We start from the raw sequence: 9,114 nt of genomic DNA on the forward strand, positions 1-9,114 counted from the left end.
GAAAGATACATAGGACCCACTCGGTGAGATTACATCCATAAAGATGCGCAACGTATGACTAGGTCATGGGAATGGAATCGAACATAACGAGTTGAATAGCCTTGTCGGTAACGAGATCGAACTAGGTATGACGATACCGACAATCATATCTCGGACGAGTGCCGGTATCGAATAAACAAAGGAAATAGAACTCAACGTACTGGTTCACACGACGATCACATCTTCGTAGAATGCACATGGATCATTATTGTTATCCAGAACACCCTGGTGATCATTGCTCGGAGAGGCGTCTCGATCATGTCTGCGTAGTTCTGAACCATAGGGTAACACACTTAAGGGTTCAACGAAACTAAGGTAGTTTTGGATCCATAGGGGATAGAGAGAGAACACCGGAAAGGGTTCCGGTGTGCCCGAAGGATATTCAGAGCGATTCAAGAGGTGTCTAGGATTAATGGCAATGTTGTAATATATTGAAATATGTTAATTGGATGAATTAATATATTAAAATATATTTTAATAATTAAAATATACTTTTATTATTTTAAAAGGCCGCTCTGCTTTAATTGGGCTCCATATGGAAGGGGGGCATGAGGGGAAGAGGTGGTCGGCCAATATGGGCCAAGTCGGCCGGCCGGATGAGAAGAGGGGGCCCGCGGCAGCCCAAGGGTTGGCCGGCGCACCACCCCACCTCCTCCTCCCCCTTTGTCCCACATTGCCAAGCCATGACACCAAGTACCCACCCCCCTTGGCCACTATATATAGAGGTCAGGTTGTAACATCCCACTTTTCAACAAAATGAACAAGGGAGATTTTCAAGAATCCAAAAATCAGGGTTAACAAAAACTTTTTCTCACCATATAGGTTTATGCATATTAGATCACCCTCTTAATTATTTTGAGTGTGCAATTGCCATGATGCTTGTTTGTGTGTTATTATCATCCTAAAACCTTAGCCATGACCACTTGATCACCCCTAGCCAAATAAAATGGAAATATAAAAGAATTTCCAAAAATCCATTTTACTCTCACATAAGGCCTATGCCATTTTTGCAAATACTTAACCTAGCCCACTTTGGCTTGCACCTTTGTGTGTAAATGGTTACTAAACACTTTTAAACACTATTGGAAGTGAAGAAACTCAAATCAAACCAAAATCAAATTCAATTTCCAAGTCACATGAAATATGGTCACTTGTGCCATTTTTAGTCTGATGCCCACTTTGAGCCCCTGGTTTTCTTCTTTCCACTTCTAAACTTTGTCAACTCTTCACACCTCATCCAAGACAACATCAAGCACTTCAACTTTGCCCAAAGTCACCACCCCAAATTCATCACCAATTTGAAATGACAAGCAAGCAAAGTCAGGACTTTGAAACAGATTTAAGATCATATGCAAAATGTGATTTTGCATATCAAATTCATTTTGACCACCACCACCACCAAAATGCTCCACTTAATATATGATTTCAACCCACCAAAAAGATTTTCAAAATTCGAAAATAATTTTCTTGCGGGCATTTTGTCGAACACATTGTCGGCGGTGGTAAAATCTTGAGCCCATGCCTCATTTTTCTACTTGGACTTGGTCCAACTTGGACCTCCCTGCACCCTGGAGTCTCCCTCTCACCTCACCACATCACTTCACCACTTGCACTGGCCATGGTTAGATTAAATCACCTCAAACATGCCATGCCGTGGCATGGCATGGCCTCACCTTGCCATCTCCTCACCTGGTCGATTCTGGCCTGCACCACCGTGTCCACTAGCCTCCCCTCCCTCTCCCCGGACACGCCCGTACCATCCCCTGGTCAACACGACGCACGCACACGCCGGAAACAGCGCGCCCAGTGACGCCCAGGCAACGCCCATGCCGCGCCAGAGCGCGCATGGCGAGCACCCTGGACGCCCAGAGCGTGACGACGCCCCGCGTCCACGCATCACCTCAGCCCTCACGCTCACCGCCAGTCGACGCCTCACCTCACCGTGACACGCCTGGACACGCTCGCTGGCCCGCGGGAACGCCGCAGGTGACGAACGCGTCGACGCCCATCCGCCACTGCCCGCGAGCTCCCGTCAAGCTCACCGCCGCTGTAGTGCCTCGTTTTCATCACCGTCAAGCGCGTCAGCACCGCATGGACGTCGCCAACACTCCGCGCCCATCACTTGGCTCTTCGCGGCCCTGGACCGACGGCGACCATGGCAAACCTAGCCGGGCGCCACAGCCACCTCTCGCCGCTATAAAAGGAGGACCCCTCCGTCCAAACTGAGCACGCCAATCGCCTCCACTCTTCCTCAGAACTCCCCCTGCCACCTCAATTTCATAGAAAAGCCGCCGGAGACCGCCAATCGCAAGATCGACGCCGCCGCCGGCACACGGACGCCGCCGGAGCAGGAGGCCACCATTGGAGACGCCGCTGCTTCCAGGCGCCTCCCCATCCTCGACAACGACGCGGCGCACCCCTCCGACGACCCCCGGAGCTCCGACGACCTCGCCCACCGTCCACCGTCGCCGCCCGTAAGCTCCTCTCTCGCCGGAGACGATGACGTCTCTGGGCCGTGCGATCCTCTTCTAATCGTGCGGCTCACATTCCACATACCGTTTCGCTGGGGTAAAACCCACTGACGCGTGGGACCCGCCGTCAGACGGCCTGCTCGCGCTGGACGCGAAGTGGGCCGGCCCAACTCCTTTTTCCCGCGCAAGCCCACCAGTTTGAATTCAAATTTTCCAGAGTATATGAAATATCCAATCTGATGCAAACTTTGAAATTCAATTGTGACAAATCTACTCGGCCAAATTTTACAAACTTTATATTTCTGGAAACCTTATGAAATTATCTACACAATGCCACTGGATAGAACCCTAGATCTTTTGTAGAATTAAAATGACAAAATAAACAAGGCAGGGACTTTTCTGCCTTATAATAATTCTTAAAAATCAACCATAAATGCTTTTCAGTTAATTCCACCTCAAATAATTCACATTTCACTTATACTAATTGTTTCTACAAAAATATGCCATGCTTACTTTGAATGATCATGGTTGAGTTGATTTAAATGCCCTTATGGCTATTTTCTAGTCAAAGATATTGTCCAAAACTATTAATAAATCTTATGTGGGAGTTTCCCTCATTTAAATCTTGTCACCACCAATTCCAAGTGAAGTGGAGACTCTGGTTATTTAGGTCCCATAGGAATTGTTGGTGATATTAAATCCTTGTTATGCTAGAATTAAATGGTATGAGGTGCTCACCTCATTTAAATCTTTTCTCCAAATGATAAGTGTGAAGAGGTTGACTTGGGTCAACCTAGGTCACATATTATGCATAAGAGAAATTAAATCTTAATAGTAATATGTGAGGCTAGTTTAAGTGTGTGAACCATGATTGTGCATAACTTAGTAGATTAGTTTGGTGTGATGATTGTGTACTCCGTATTCGTATTTTAGACGCTAGTACCGAGGAGTATCAGGAGGAGGAGGAGGTCTACTTCCAGGAAGAAGAAGACCACTTTGACCAGTTTCCCAACCAAGGCAAGATAATACTCTTGCAAAGTGCAAAGCTCACCATGAGCAAGGCATTACCCCATTTACTTTATGCTTATAATCCTATTTCCCAGTTTTACTCTACAAGCTCTATTTACTTTTGTTTTATCAAAGTACTTGTTGATTTATGATTTACTGGGTTAGTTTGGAGTTAGTACAAGAGTATCAAACTTAGCCTAGAAGCAGAGCAAATACTTAGTACCCCTCACACCTAGTGGCTAGTGCTAAATTTAAAATGACTACTCTAGATGGGAACATGTGTTGGTGAAATGATGATGGTGAAAACCTTGGAATGATTAGTCATTTCCATTGAAAGATTTTGAAGGTGAATATGACACTGAAGTTTGACTTGGTGACTTTGGTTAAAAACTGATGATTGAGTTGGATGCGATACCTTCCCAATATTAAGTACCCCCACAATACCTGATTATGGGTAGGGCTTAACTGGAAGTTTATGTGTCTTAGTATGGGTTCCCTCTAAACAAGCGTCATCGGGGTTATGCCGAAAGCTGCCTCTACAACAAAAGAGATGATATGATATGACGTGAATATGAGGTGAATGTCCGGCCCAAGCCTCGTGCGGTTCCCGGGTTAACGGTTGGTTTTCACCTGGGAGGCCAAGCTCATGGGGAGAGGTGCCTATACTAGGGTGTGTAAGTGAAAGGTTAACGGTTGATGATCCGCGTACTCGAGTTACGATTATTCGGGGTTTTACCCCGACGGATGTAATCAAATGTTGTGGCACAAGTGTGCGACCTCTGCAGAGTGTAGAACTATTCGAATAGCCGCGTCCGCGGATATGGACAATTGGAAAGGCCATTTTGTTTCCGTCATCAGAATTTATATCTTTGTGACTGGTGTTTTTGAACTTGAAAGGCGAAAGGTGACTTTGACTTTGAATCACAACTGAGTTGTGGGAATGACACTAATGTTCCCACTTGAGTTAGTTAGCACTTGAGGAGTTGTTTACAAAAGTGTTTACGAAATAAAATTGGCTTTATGCAAATAAACTTAGAGCTTAGAACACATTTATGTCAATACTAGTACTTACTTTAGTGTTAGATTGCGAGTACTTAAAGTACTCACGGCTTTGTCCCTGGCTATTCAAATGGCCAGAATATGAAGCCGAGCAGCGATGCGAGGAGGACGATCAGCAGGACGTCTACCACAACTAGGAGCTTCTAACGTCAAGCGTTGGCCTGTGGACTAGAGAGTCCTTGTATCTTACGCTTCCGCTATGAACTTATGTTTGTTCGTTGATCATTAGATCAACTATTTGTGTAATATGGATCATGTGATTCCAAGTTGTAAGACATTATGGTTTGTAATGAATGATGACTGTGATACTTAACTATTATGCCTCGCAACAACAATTTCCTGGGATTGCGATGTATGACATAATAGGCATCCGGACTTAAAAATCCGGGTGTTGACAAGTTGGTATCGAGCCATTGTTTGACCTTAGGAGACCCTAGTTAGAAATGGACGTTCGAAAAATTAAGTTTCAAAAAGGAATGAAGTATTTCTGAAAAATGTAAGTCTTTGTCTTCTCCTTGAGCTCTTTGGAAAAACAAAAAAATTCATGCTCTTCCTTAGAAAGATAACTAAAATTTTGCCACACTTGTTCACTTCTCTAACTTAATCCTTTACTTCACTTTCAGATGGAGCCCGTGAACACGAAGTTTTACCAGCTTGGGAACGGGGGTAGCTTGATCTTCGAGCACGACCTCAACGCCCTGTCCGACCACCTTGGTCGCCCGCACCCCGAGTTCCACGGTTCGCAGATCGCGAACCAGCCAGGAGGCGAGCTGCAGTGGATCATCACCGCTGACTTGAGGGGCAAGATGGAGCCTCCCACTTCTGAGAGGATCCTCTTCTCCTTCATGGAGAGCAACTGGCTGGACGGACTGGCCCGCGGCCTTCAGGAGGGACTCGCACGCTTGTGCGGGATGAGCGGGGAGGCACTCCAGCACCCTCGCTTTTCCCACCTCGCGAGGCGTAACTCTGCTGGAGAACCCATGGACATGTCATCGCACCCGCAGCTGAAGCACCACGTGGAGCATCTCGACTTCATGCTGTACCACACACAGCAGGATCTCGACCACTCCCGTGAGTACGCCAACCAGACTCACGCCCGCATCATCGAGCAAGGCGACTGCATCAAGATGCTCGCCAAGGACCGCAGGACTCTCCGCCAGCAGCGCGCGAAGAAGGATGCCACTATCGACCGCCTCCGCGCGAAGATCGCAGCACTTGAGGCCACTGTCAAGGCCCAGGAGGAGCAGATGAAGAAGATGGAGGAAGATGGAGAAGATATTCAGGGAGGAAGCAACTACCTGAGTGACGACGACGACTTCGAGGAGGATGAGAACACCGAGGGGGAAGACTACGACTTCCTGGACGATGAAGATGATGAGCACACCCCCATCGATGTCGATGAGGAGGAGGAGTAGTTCACTTATGCACTATCGTAGGTGTGAGTTGTATCCCGCCCCATGTATCGTAGCTTGGAGAAGAAGGGTTCTTAAAACCCTTAGTGTGTTAGCTTGTAATGTGTGTTGTTTGCTATGAATGAATGTATGGTTGTGTCATCATGAAAAGACTTCAAGTTTTAAGCTTTGAACTTAAACACAAAACAAGCCATAGAAATTTCCCTCTTTTCTCATGATCAATCTCAATACTCAGATGGCCCCTCCAAATCGCAACACGAACCAAGACGCTATGATGCAGATGTTGCAAGTTATGCTGGAAGATAGAGAAGCAGAAAGAGCTGAAAGACAAGCCAACATTGCAGCACTTCAACAGCTTGTCAACAACAATCAAGGCCACCATGATCATCCAGGATCCAAGCTCAAGAACTTCCAGAATACCAACCCGCCAGTTTTCAGCAAGACTGAGGAACCACTTGATGCAGATGATTGGCTCCAAACTATGGAGAACAATCTAGAAGTAGCTGGAGTGGAAGAGAATGAGAAAGTGCTGTTTGCCACGCACTACTTAGCAGGACCAGCAAGAGCTTGGTGGACAAGCACCCGTGCCATGAACGCGGGACAGTTTATCACCTGGACTGATTTCAAGCTTAAGTTCAGCAAGTACCATGTGCCCCCGGGTCTGATAAAGAAGATGAGAGATGAGTTCCGTGAACTGAAGCAAGGCCGGATGTCCGTGGTGGAATACCGCGACAAGTTTCTCACACTCGTCAAGGTACGCCCGGATGAGACCGACACTACTGAGAAGAGGAAGGAAAGGTTCCCGAACGGATCGCATGATGAGATGCAGACTGTGTTGATCAACATCCCCTTTGCCGACCTCGAAGCACTTGTTGACTCCGCCATCCAAATGGAGGGCAAACTGCACCAAGCCAGCAAGAACCGCAAGCGCCGCATGATGAATCAGAGTGGGCCTAGCAATGCCCCAAGGTACCGCCCCAACTCAGGCGGAGGTTTCAGAAACAACAAGCCCAATGCACAGATGTCACGTCCGGTTTATCAGAACCGGAGTGGAGGAAACCCCAGGCCAGGAGGCCACAACAACAACTACAACACCAACAACAACTTCAACCGCGCTCCGCCGAGAGCCCCCAACAACAACAACAGCAACAATAACACCAACACCGCACCAAGGACCGGGAGCAATGCAATTCCCGTCGCGAACAAGCAGGACAAGACCACCATCACTTGCTATGAGTGTGGTGTAGTGGGGCATTACTCCAATGAGTGTCCCAAGAGGCTCGCCAAGCTTGCAGGCAACCCCGCACCACCTGCTCAGCAGCAACGCCGTGTCTCCACCGGCAAGAAGTTCGCCCCCAACAACCCGAACAACCGCGGAGGTCGCCTCTACCACATGAATGCTTGAGGAAGCCCGGGACGCACTCCGACGTGGTGCTGGGTATGTTCTCTCGTTAACTCAATACCGAGCAAGAGTGTTGTTTGATTCGGAGCATCGCATTCGTTCGTTACAGAAGATTTTGTGTGCACTAGTAAGATTCAACCAATCAGCTTGAAACATGTCATGGTAGTTCAAATACCTGGATCAACAACTAAAGCTAGAAAATTTTGCAAAGATGTACCCATCAGAATCCATGAAATAGACTTTTATGCAAACTTGATTGTTCTGGGAACAAAAGGATTGGAAGTAGTCCTGGGTATGGACTGGATGGCGAAACATCATGGATTGATAGACTGCGCCAAGAAGGCCATCACCATGACAAGTAGCACCGGAATAATAATAGAACACTTATCTGAGAAACTACCCAGAAAATTCACCTGCAATCAAAGTGTAGCAAAGCCAACTCTGGATCAAATCAGGGTCGTCTGTCGATACCCTGATGTGTTTCCGGATGATCTACCCGGTATGCCCCCAGATAGGGATATCGAGTTCATCATCGAGTTAATCCCTGGAACAGGACCTATAGCCCGAGAGAGCCTACGAGCATGAACCCCGCGAACCGATAGAACCGAAGAAGCAAGCTGGATGATATGCTTGTACAAAGGTCCGATTCGACCAAGTGCGTCGCCTTGGAGATCACCAGTTTTGTTTGTGGATAAAAAGGACGGTGCCACTCGTTTGGTTACGGATTATCGTAAGCTTAACGATGTCACCATCAAGAACAAATATCCCTTGCCAAAGATAGAAGATCTGTTTGACCAGCTGACCGGTGCCCAAGTTTTCTCAAAGATTGATCTGAGGACAGAGTTACCATCAACCGAAGATCCGAGCAACGAGATATTCCAAAGACTGCGCTTTACCACCGGATATGGATCTGTATGAGTACAATGTCATGTCCTTTGGATCGACCAATGCCCCCGCTTATTTCATGAACCTCATGAATAAGATCTTTATGGAATTCCTGGATAAGTTTGTCGTTGTCTTCATCGACGACATCCTTATCTACTCCAAATCAGAAGAAGAACATGAGCAACATTTGGAAGTGGTTCTAGAAACCCTTAGGCAACATCAGTTGTACGCCAAGTTTAGCAAATGTGAGTTTTGGTTGAGAGAAGTGGGATTCCTGGGACACATCTTGTCTGCAGGAGGAATTGCTTGTAGATCCCGCAAAAATCAAAACCGTTGAGGAATGGAAGGCCCCAACCACCCAGACTGAAGTCCGAGCATTTCTAGGATTGGCGGGATATTACCGCCGATTCGTTGAAGGATTTTCAAGCATCGCAAGACCAATGACTCAACTGCTGAAGAAGGACCGGAAATTTGACTGGAATGACAAATGTGAAGAAAGTTTTCAGCTACTCAAGCTCAGATTAACCACAGCCCCAATATTGATCATGCCCGATGTCACCAAGCCTTTTGATGTCTATTGTGATGCATCCAAGACTGGACTTGGATGTGTGTTGATGCAAGAAGGCAAAGTGATATCTTACCTATCAAGGCAACTGAAGCAACATGAACAGAATTATCCAACTCATGACTTGGAGCTAGCAGCCGTAGTGTTAGCCCTGAAGGTTTGGCGTCATTACCTCATGGGTAATCGATGCGAGATATATTCCGATCACAAGAGCCTGAAGTACATTTTCACCCAGAAGGAGCTGAACATGAGACAGCGCAGATGGATAGAATT

The sequence above is a fragment of the Lolium rigidum genome, chromosome 7, assembly GCF_022539505.1.
Source record: "Lolium rigidum isolate FL_2022 chromosome 7, APGP_CSIRO_Lrig_0.1, whole genome shotgun sequence".
Classification (NCBI taxonomy): domain Eukaryota; kingdom Viridiplantae; phylum Streptophyta; class Magnoliopsida; order Poales; family Poaceae; genus Lolium; species Lolium rigidum.